The sequence below is a fragment of the Euprymna scolopes genome, chromosome 20, assembly GCF_053919585.1.
Source record: "Euprymna scolopes isolate OS-2025 chromosome 20, ASM5391958v1, whole genome shotgun sequence".
Lineage (NCBI taxonomy): Eukaryota > Metazoa > Mollusca > Cephalopoda > Sepiida > Sepiolidae > Euprymna > Euprymna scolopes.
In genome coordinates, this window is record NC_136501.1 from 76,624,269 (window position 1) to 76,635,462 (window position 11,194).

Sequence of the window (11,194 nt, forward strand, 5' to 3'; positions counted from 1 at the left end):
ATTGATTTGTATTTCCATTGTCTTTATTGATTTGTAGTCCCATTGTCTTTATTGATTTGTATTTCCATTGTATTTATTGATTTGTATTTCCATTGTCTTTATTGATTTGTATTTCCATTGTCTTTATTGATTTGTATTTCCATTGTCTTTATTGATTTGTATTTCCATTGTATTTATTGATTTGTATTTCCATTGTCTTTATTGATTTGTATTTCCATTGTCTTTATTGATTTGTATTTCCATTGTCTTTATTGATTTGTATTTCCATTGTCTTTATTGATTTGTAGTTCCATTGTATTTATTGATTTGTATTTCCATTGTATTTATTGATTTGTATTTCCATTGTCTTTATTGATTTGTAGTTCCATTGTCTTTATTGATTTGTAGTTCCATTGTATTTATTGATTTGTATTTCCATTGTCTTTATTGATTTGTATTTCCATTGTCTTTATTGATTTGTATTTCCATTGTATTTATTGATTTGTATTTCCATTGTCTTTATTGATTTGTAGTTCCATTGTCTTTATTGATTTGTATTTCCATTGTCTTTGTTGATTTGTATTTCCATTGTCTTTGTTGATTTGTATTTCCATTGTCTTTATTGATTTGTAGTTCCATTGTATTTATTGATTTGTATTTCCATTGTATTTATTGATTTGTAGTCCCATTGTCTTTATTGATTTGTATTTCCATTGTATTTATTGATTTGTATTTCCATTGTCTTTATTGATTTGTATTTCCATTGTCTTTATTGATTTGTATTTCCATTGTCTTTATTGATTTGTATTTCCATTGTCTTTATTGATTTGTATTTCCATTGTATTTATTGATTTGTATTTCCATTGTATTTATTGATTTGTATTTCCATTGTATTTATTGATTTGTATTTCCATTGTCTTTATTGATTTGTATTTCCATTGTCTTTATTGATTTGTAGTTCCATTGTATTTATTGATTTGTAGTTCCATTGTATTTATTGATTTGTAGTCCCATTGTCTTTATTGATTTGTATTTCCATTGTATTTATTGATTTGTATTTCCATTGTCTTTATTGATTTGTAGTCCCATTGTCTTTATTGATTTGTAGTCCCATTGTCTTTATTGATTTGTAGTCCCATTGTCTTTATTGATTTGTAGTCCCATTGTCTTTATTGATTTGTAGTCCCATTGTCTTTATTGATTTGTAGTCCCATTGTCTTTATTGATTTGTATTTCCATTGTATTTATTGATTTGTATTTCCATTGTATTTATTGATTTGTATTTCCATTGTCTTTATTGATTTGTATTTCCATTGTATTTATTGATTTGTATTTCCATTGTATTTATTGATTTGTATTTCCATTGTATTTATTGATTTGTATGTCCATTGTCTTTATTGATTTGTATTTCGATTGTCTTTATTGATTTGTATTTCCATTGTCTTTATTGATTTTTATTTCCATTGTCTTTATTGATTTGTATTTCCATTGTATTTATTGATTTGTATTTCCATTGTATTTATTGATTTGTAGTCCCATTGTCTTTATTGATTTGTATTTCCATTGTATTTATTGATTTGTATTTCCATTGTATTTATTGATTTGTATTTCCATTGTCTTTATTGATTTGTAGTCCCATTGTCTTTATTGATTTGTATTTCCATTGTATTTATTGATTTGTATTTCCATTGTCTTTATTGATTTGTAGTCCCATTGTCTTTATTGATTTGTATTTCCATTGTCTTTATTGATTTGTATTTCCATTGTATTTATTGATTTGTATTTCATGTATTTATTGATTTGTATTTCCATTTTATTTATTGATTTGTATTTCCATTGTATTTATTGATTTGTATTTCCATTGTATTTATTGATTTGTATTTCCATTGTATTTATTGATTTGTATTTCCATTGTCTTTATTGATTTGTATTTCCATTGTCTTTATTGATTTGTATTTCCATTGTCTTTATTGATTTGTAGTTCCATTGTATTTATTGATTTGTATTTCCATTGTCTTTATTGATTTGTAGTCCCATTGTCTTTATTGATTTGTATTTCCATTGTATTTATTGATTTGTATTTCCATTGTCTTTATTGATTTGTAGTCCCATTGTCTTTATTGATTTGTATTTCCATTGTCTTTATTGATTTGTATTTCCATTGTATTTATTGATTTGTATTTCCATTGTATTTATTGATTTGTATTTCCATTGTATTTATTGATTTGTAGTCCCATTGTCTTTATTGATTTGTATTTCCATTGTATTTATTGATTTGTATTTCCATTGTCTTTATTGATTTGTAGTCCCATTGTCTTTATTGATTTGTATTTCCATTGTATTTATTGATTTGTATTTCCATTGTCTTTATTGATTTGTATTTCCATTGTCTTTATTGATTTGTATTTCCATTGTATTTATTGATTTGTATTTCCATTGTATTTATTGATTTGTATTTCCATTGTATTTATTGATTTGTATTTCCATTGTCTTTATTGATTTGTATTTCCATTGTATTTATTGATTTGTATTTCCATTGTCTTTATTGATTTGTATTTCCATTGTCTTTATTGATTTGTAGTCCCATTGTCTTTATTGATTTGTATTTCCATTGTCTTTATTGATTTGTATTTCCATTGTCTTTATTGATTTGTATTTCCATTGTCTTTATTGATTTGTATTTCCATTGTCTTTATTGATTTGTATTTCCATTGTATTTATTGATTTGTATTTCCATTGTCTTTATTGATTTGTATTTCCATTGTCTTTATTGATTTGTAGTTCCATTGTATTTATTGATTTGTATTTCCATTGTCTTTATTGATTTGTAGTCCCATTGTCTTTATTGATTTGTATTTCCATTGTATTTATTGATTTGTATTTCCATTGTCTTTATTGATTTGTAGTCCCATTGTCTTTATTGATTTGTATTTCCATTGTATTTATTGATTTGTATTTCCATTGTCTTTATTGTTTGTATTTCCATTGTCTTTATTGATTTGTATTTCCATTGTCTTTATTGATTTGTATTTCCATTGTATTTATTGATTTGTATTTCCATTGTCTTTATTGATTTGTAGTTCCATTGTCTTTATTGATTTGTAGTTCCATTGTATTTATTGATTTGTATTTCCATTGTCTTTATTGATTTTTATTTCCATTGTCTTTATTGATTTGTATTTCCATTGTATTTATTGATTTGTATTTCCATTGTCTTTATTGATTTGTAGTCCCATTGTCTTTATTGATTTGTATTTCCATTGTATTTATTGATTTGTAGTTCCATTGTCTTTATTGATTTGTAGTTCCATTGTATTTATTGATTTGTAGTTCCATTGTATTTATTGATTTGTATTTCCATTGTCTTTATTGATTTGTATTTCCATTGTCTTTATTGATTTGTAGTCCCATTGTCTTTATTGATTTGTATTTCCATTGTCTTTATTGATTTGTATTTCCATTGTCTTTATTGATTTGTAGTTCCATTGTATTTATTGATTTGTAGTTCCATTGTATTTATTGATTTGTATTTCCATTGTATTTATTGATTTGTATTTCCATTGTATTTATTGATTTGTAGTCCTATTGTCTTTATTGATTTGTATTTCCATTGAATTTATTGATTTGTAGTCCCATTGTCTTTATTGATTTGTATTTCCATTGTCTTTATTGATTTGTAGTTCCATTGTATTTATTGATTTGTAGTCCCATTGTCTTTATTGATTTGTAGTCCCATTGTCTTTATTGATTTGTAGTCCCATTGTCTTTATTTGTTTGTAGTCCCATTGTCTTTATTGATTTGTATTTCCATTGTATTTATTGATTTGTAGTACCATTGTATTTATTGATTTGTAGTCCCATTGTTTTTATTGATTTGTAGTTCCATTGTTTTTATTGATTTGTAGTTCCATTGTATTTATTGATTTGTAGTTCCATTGTCTTTATTGATTTGCAGTTCCATTGTATTTATTGATTTGTAGTTCCATTGTCTTTATTGATTTGCAGTTCCATTGTCTTTATTGATTTGTAGTTCCATTGTATTTATTGATTTGTAGTCCCATTGTCTTTATTGATTTGTAGTTCCATTGTATTTATTGATTTGTAGTCCCATTGTCTTTATTGATTTGTAGTCCCATTGTATTTATTGATTTGTATTTCCATTGTCTTTATTGATTTGTAGTCCCATTGTCTTTATTGATTTGTATTTCCATTGTATTTATTGATTTGTATTTCCATTGTATTTATTGATTTGTATTTCCATTGTCTTTATTGATTTGTATTTCCATTGTCTTTATTGATTTGTATTTCCATTGTCTTTATTGATTTGTATTTCCATTGTCTTTATTGATTTGTATTTCCATTGTCTTTATTGATTGGTAGTTCCATTGTATTTATTGATTTGTATTTCCATTGTATTTATTGATTTGTATTTCCATTGTATTTATTGATTTGTATTTCCATTGTCTTTACTGATTTGTAGTTCCATTGTCTTTATTGATTTGTATTTCCATTGTCTTTATTGATTTGTATTTCCATTGTCTTTATTGATTTGTATTTCCATTGTCTTTATTGATTTGTAGTCCCATTGTCTTTATTGATTTGTATTTCCATTGTCTTTATTGATTTGTATTTCCATTGTATTTATTGATTTGTATTTCCATTGTCTTTATTGATTTGTATTTCCATTGTATTTATTGATTTGTATTTCCATTGTCTTTATTGATTTGTATTTCCATTGTCTTTATTGATTTGTATTTCCATTGTATTTATTGATTTGTATTTCCATTGTATTTATTGATTTGTATTTCCATTGTATTTATTGATTTGTAGTCCCATTGTCTTTATTGATTTGTATTTCCATTGTATTTATTGATTTGTATTTCCATTGTCTTTATTGATTTGTAGTCCCATTGTCTTTATTGATTTGTATTTCCATTGTATTTATTGATTTGTATTTCCATTGTCTTTATTGATTTGTAGTCCCATTGTCTTTATTGATTTGTATTTCCATTGTATTTATTGATTTGTATTTCCATTGTCTTTATTGATTTGTATTTCCATTGTCTTTATTGATTTGTATTTCCATTGTCTTTATTGATTTGTATTTCCATTGTATTTATTGATTTGTATTTCCATTGTCTTTATTGATTTGTATTTCCATTGTCTTTATTGATTTGTATTTCCATTGTCTTTATTGATTTGTATTTCCATTGTCTTTATTGATTTGTAGTTCCATTGTATTTATTGATTTGTATTTCCATTGTCTTTATTGATTTGTAGTCCCATTGTCTTTATTGATTTGTAGTCCCATTGTCTTTATTGATTTGTATTTCCATTGTATTTATTGATTTGTATTTCCATTGTCTTTATTGATTTGTAGTCCCATTGTCTTTATTGATTTGTATTTCCATTGTCTTTATTGATTTGTATTTCCATTGTCTTTATTGATTTGTATTTCCATTGTCTTTATTGATTTGTATTTCCATTGTCTTTATTGATTTGTATTTCCATTGTCTTTATTGATTTGTAGTTCCATTGTATTTATTGATTTGTATTTCCATTGTCTTTATTGATTTGTATTTCCATTGTCTTTATTGATTTGTATTTCCATTGTATTTATTGATTTGTATTTCCATTGTCTTTATTGATTTGTAGTCCCATTGTCTTTATTGATTTGTATTTCCATTGTATTTATTGATTTGTATTTCCATTGTCTTTATTGATTTGTAGTTCCATTGTATTTATTGATTTGTAGTTCCATTGTATTTATTGATTTGTATTTCCATTGTATTTATTGATTTGTATTTCCATTGTATTTATTGATTTGTAGTCCCATTGTCTTTATTGATTTGTAGTCCCATTGTCTTTATTGATTTGTATTTCCATTGTCTTTATTGATTTGTAGTTCCATTGTATTTATTGATTTGTAGTCCCATTGTATTTATTGATTTGTAGTCCCATTGTCTTTATTGATTTGTAGTCCCATTGTCTTTATTGATTTGTATTTCCATTGTCTTTATTGATTTGTAGTCCCATTGTCTTTATTGATTTGTATTTCCATTGTATTTATTGATTTGTAGTTCCATTGTATTTATTGATTTGTAGTCCCATTGTCTTTATTGATTTGTAGTTCCATTGTCTTTATTGATTTGCAGTTCCATTGTATTTATTGATTTGTAGTTCCATTGTCTTTATTGATTTGCAGTTCCATTGTCTTTATTGATTTGTAGTTCCATTGTATTTATTGATTTGTAGTTCCATTGTATTTATTGATTTGTAGTCCCATTGTCTTTATTGATTTGTAGTTCCATTGTATTTATTGATTTGTATTTCCATTGTCTTTATTGATTTGTATTTCCATTGTCTTTATTGATTTGTAGTCCCATTGTCTTTATTGATTTGTAGTCCCATTGTCTTTATTGATTTGTATTTCCATTGTATTTATTGATTTGTATTTCCATTGTCTTTATTGATTTGTAGTTCCATTGTATTTATTGATTTGTAGTTCCATTGTATTTATTGATTTGTAGTTCCATTGTATTTATTGATTTGTAGTTCCATTGTATTTATTGATTTGTATTTCCATTGTCTTTATTGATTTGTAGTCCCATTGTCTTTATTGATTTGTATTTCCATTGTCTTTATTGATTTGTAGTTCCATTGTATTTATTGATTTGTAGTTCCATTGTATTTATTGATTTGTAGTTCCATTGTATTTATTGATTTGTAGTTCCATTGTATTTATTGATTTGTAGTTCCATTGTATTTATTGATTTGTATTTCCATTGTATTTATTGATTTGTAGTCCCATTGTCTTTATTGATTTGTAGTTCCATTGTATTTATTGATTTGTAGTCCCATTGTCTTTATTGATTTGTAGTCCCATTGTATTTATTGATTTGTATTTCCATTGTCTTTATTGATTTGTAGTTCCATTGTATTTATTGATTTGTATTTCCATTGTATTTATTGATTTGTATTTCCATGGTATTTATTGATTTGTAGTCCCATTGTCTTTATTGATTTGTAGTTCCATTGTATTTATTGATTTGTAGTCCCATTGTCTTTATTGATTTGTAGTTCCATTGTATTTATTGATTTGTATTTCCATTGTATTTATTGATTCGTAGTTCCATTGTCTTTATTGATTTGTATTTCCATTGTATTTATTGATTTGTAGTTCCATAGTATTTATTGATTTGTAGTTCCATTGTATTTATTGATTTGTAGTTCCATTGTATTTATTGATTTGTAGTTCCATTGTATTTATTGATTTGTATTTCCATTGTATTTATTGATTTGTAGTTCCATTGTATTTATTGATTTGTAGTCCCATTGTCTTTATTGATTTGTAGTTCCATTGTATTTATTGATTTGTAGTCCCATTGTATTTATTGATTTGCTATTAACCTCATCTTCTAGTTGTTGGTTTACGTTTCGGCCAACTATTCCTCTGGACTTTGTTAGGTCATAAACCATGATGGGATAGAAATTCTGAGTCTTAAATGTATCCTCAGTAATTACTACCTTCCATAGTTGTTTATTCACGTTTGTGAAGTAGGGGATGTATAGTTTCTTTAGTGGTTGGTTCCCCGATTTTGTTAGATTTTTAAGATTTCATTTGTTTTGTGCTGGATTGTTTATAATTTTTATTTGGCCATTAAGATTTAAAAGAATTTTAATTCTTCAAGTATATTTATCTTTTAGTGTTTTTATTATGTTTAGCATGTTGGTTTAGACCATTATAATTTTGCATTTTGTTTGTTTATTAGGTTATTGTTGTGTATTTGTTTTTCATGTTTGTTTATTAGGTTATTGTTGTGTATTTGTTTTTCATGTTTGTTTATTAGGTTATTGTTGTGTATTTGTTTTTCATGTTTGTTTATTAGGTTATTGTTGTGTATTTGTTTTTCATGTAATTTGTTACTTCTTTACGAACTTCTTAAAAGCTTTTCTTTTGTTTTTTATTTTTTGGTATTTGTCAGGATTTCTTGTATTTTTTTTTATTATTAAGAGAGGTGATTTTCTAGGCAGTTTGTACATTTAGTTCCATTCGAACAGTCTTTGTGGTTCGGGTCTTTATGATTGCAATTTCCATGTTTGATTTCTTTAACATTGTTCTTATTATGCCTAAGCTTTTGTCATTTATAGTATTGTAGTGGGTTTGGAATGCACTGCTCTACTTTGGTTCTTTCATAACCTATATTGATTGTCTGTTTGGTATTTGATGAGAGTTAAATGTTTATATGTTGGTGTTTGTGTATATTACCCCTCCAGCTTTCCAGATTATGTTTCTTTTAACATCTGTGACTCCTTGGCTTTTCATCCATAAAACACCCTAGGTCTCAAGCCCAAGAATTTTCTAGGATAAAATATTACGTTTCCAGATGTATATCCATGTGGTCTTACTTTTAGGTAATTTTCAGCAAAATCTAATGGCCAGTAAAGATTCTATTTTAGGCCATTTTGACCCCTTTTAACACCCTGGATATGCAACCAGACATTTTATCAAAAATCTGAGAATGTTACATTTCTTCCATTAAGTAGTTGTAACTTCATGCAAAATTTCAGAAAAATGTAATGAGTAGTTGAGAATTTTGGGAACGAATGGATGAGGGTGAATTCTAAAAAATCCGACTAAGGATCGACCTCTGAAGTACACCTGCATTTACATCATATTGTTTTGACATACAGCAATTAATAACCTGGATTCTTCTCTTATTTAAGACTAGCCTGGGTGCCAAAAAGTGGTAGTAGGTAGGCAGGCTTGAGCCTGTACCGCGAAAGAGGAAAAAACATGTCTTTACCATTGCATCCATCACCAAACCGGAAGTGCAACGGTTTAAATTAAGGCTATTCAATCGAAAAGAGGGAATGACTTTCGAAAATATCGGTGAAAAAAAGCGACCCCTCCTTGTAGAAAAGTGCCCAGTTGAGGGTGAAGGAATTAATGTTTTTAGCCAATTTTTCGATATTTGTCATCTGAAGGGTCGAACTTCAAAACGATACCGATCTCGTGAAAATCTGTTGCCTCTGTCGAAAGTTTTAGGCACACATACAAACATACATACATTTAAACAGACAGTTGAGATTTATATTATAGACGGATTTAATAAGTTAAGTATTCATCCAGTAATACTGATCTGCTTTGCCTGAGAAGACCATCGTGCCATACCCTATCAAAAGTCTTAGATATATCTAGGGCTACTGCCCTCCTCTCCCCTGCCTCATCCAGTGCATGGTATATACGTTAAGAGATTACAGTTAGGATATCTGCAGTAGAACGAGCTTGCCTAAATCCATATTTTTGGTCGGACAGAAGTTTAGTAACTGTAAGGTGGTGGACTAGAGCTTGATTAATTATGGACTCAAATATTTTTGTGAAAAGGGGGAGGATGGTAATGGGGCGATAACTTAATGGGTCGGTTCTTCCACCAGAATTCTTGTAAATTGGTACCAAAGAAGTAGTTTTCCAGCAGATAGGGAAGCAAGATTCGTTAAGTCAGAAAGTTTGGAGAGAATTGGAGCAACCTCAGCAGAGCATTTTTTTTTATAGTACAGCCGGGATAAGATCAGGTCCACATGCTTTTGAGGTGTCCAGGTTTTTATATGTACTTGAAAAGTACATCTAGTGTTTTCTGTCTACAAAGAAAAATCAAGGAAGAGTAGGTTTGTTGGGTTCAAAGAAGAGTTTGAGGCAAACCGACGGGCAAGCATGTTAGCTTTCTCAATTGCCATGCAAATAACCTCATGATTGTTGAATAGTGGGGGAATTGTTGATTGCCCATTATTTCACTGTTGTAGATTTTCTAGAAAACACGAGTTCCCTTATAGGGGAAGAAAAATAAGAGGGTAAATCTCATATGCCTCAGTCATATGCTACATGGCTGGTATACTCAACAGCGGAAATTCAATCATTCATAATATGTGGTTATGCCCACCCAAGTATAGGTTTTCCCTATATTTTTATTAGTCCTCTCAGTTGCCTTTGTCCCAGCTTGATTGACCCTTTGGTTTATTGTCTGTGGCGAGTGTAAGTGTTTTATTTTTGTTTGTTTGGTTTGTCTAAATTAATGTTTGATATGATCAACCAATTGATTGGATCGAACATACCCCCCCCCCCGTCTAGTCTAGTAAGGACCAAAGTGATGCGTTGCAGTACCATGTCATTATGCCCTAGGCATGTTCTGCTCAATCACCAAAACTGTCTTTAGTGCATTACGGGTTGCCATTCACTGTCAACAGGTGCCTCATTGAGGGACTTTTACCCTTTACAGGAGGGTAGTCTGTATATTCTGATTCCCAATCGACTGAAAATCTGTAAAAGGTTTTGTTCCGATTTCTTCATAAAGTTTGGTGGTTTTATTTGATTGCATATCAATTCTTTTCACGTTATTGACGTTGGCACTTACCATTTTGGTAAATATTTTGGTTTTCCAAGTTGTTTAGGTCTTCAGATATCCATTTCTCATGTTTTAGTTGTCTTGATCCATTGCACATGAACATGATTAAGTTTGGCAAAGGTCAAAATGTTTTTACGTACGGTGACTGTCAGAAAGCCAATATTCAGACAGCCTGATCTGGTAGCACTAGTTCTTTATAGAATCGCTGGACAATTCCCTTAAAATAGGTGGCCATGATTTGTCGATATCTAAAGTAACATTCTCCTTCAGAAATATTGAAAACAGTTCCAGGATTACAGAGATCGGATAGATCAATGTATAGCCGCTTTTGTTAATTATATTTTCAGATAATCACTTTTTGGGTACATGAAAAAATAGCATAACCTTTATTATAATGGCGATAGTATGTATCCTTATCAGTAACTTTTTAACATTGTGTTAAATAATATATTTCGAAAATAATGTAGTTATACAATTTGGAATTGTTGCTGCAGGTAAAACGGCAGATTTGTTGAGCATTTCATTCATAAATTTGAAAGGACAAGAGTTTAAGAAATATTAGAAGGTATGGTGCTAATGCACTTACTGATCTGCACTATTTTTTAAATCGTATTTCCAAGTTTTAAGTTTTTTTTGTTTTTTTTTATTCAATTGTAAGGTTAAAGTACAGATAGTTACAAAACATCCTCCCCATGTTAAGAATGGCTTTTTAAATAACGTTATTTCAGCACGGATTAATAAGTGCATGAGTACCTTTTCACGACTTGTATTGAACAAAATTAAAAAATGTTTTTAGTTATTTTACGGTAATA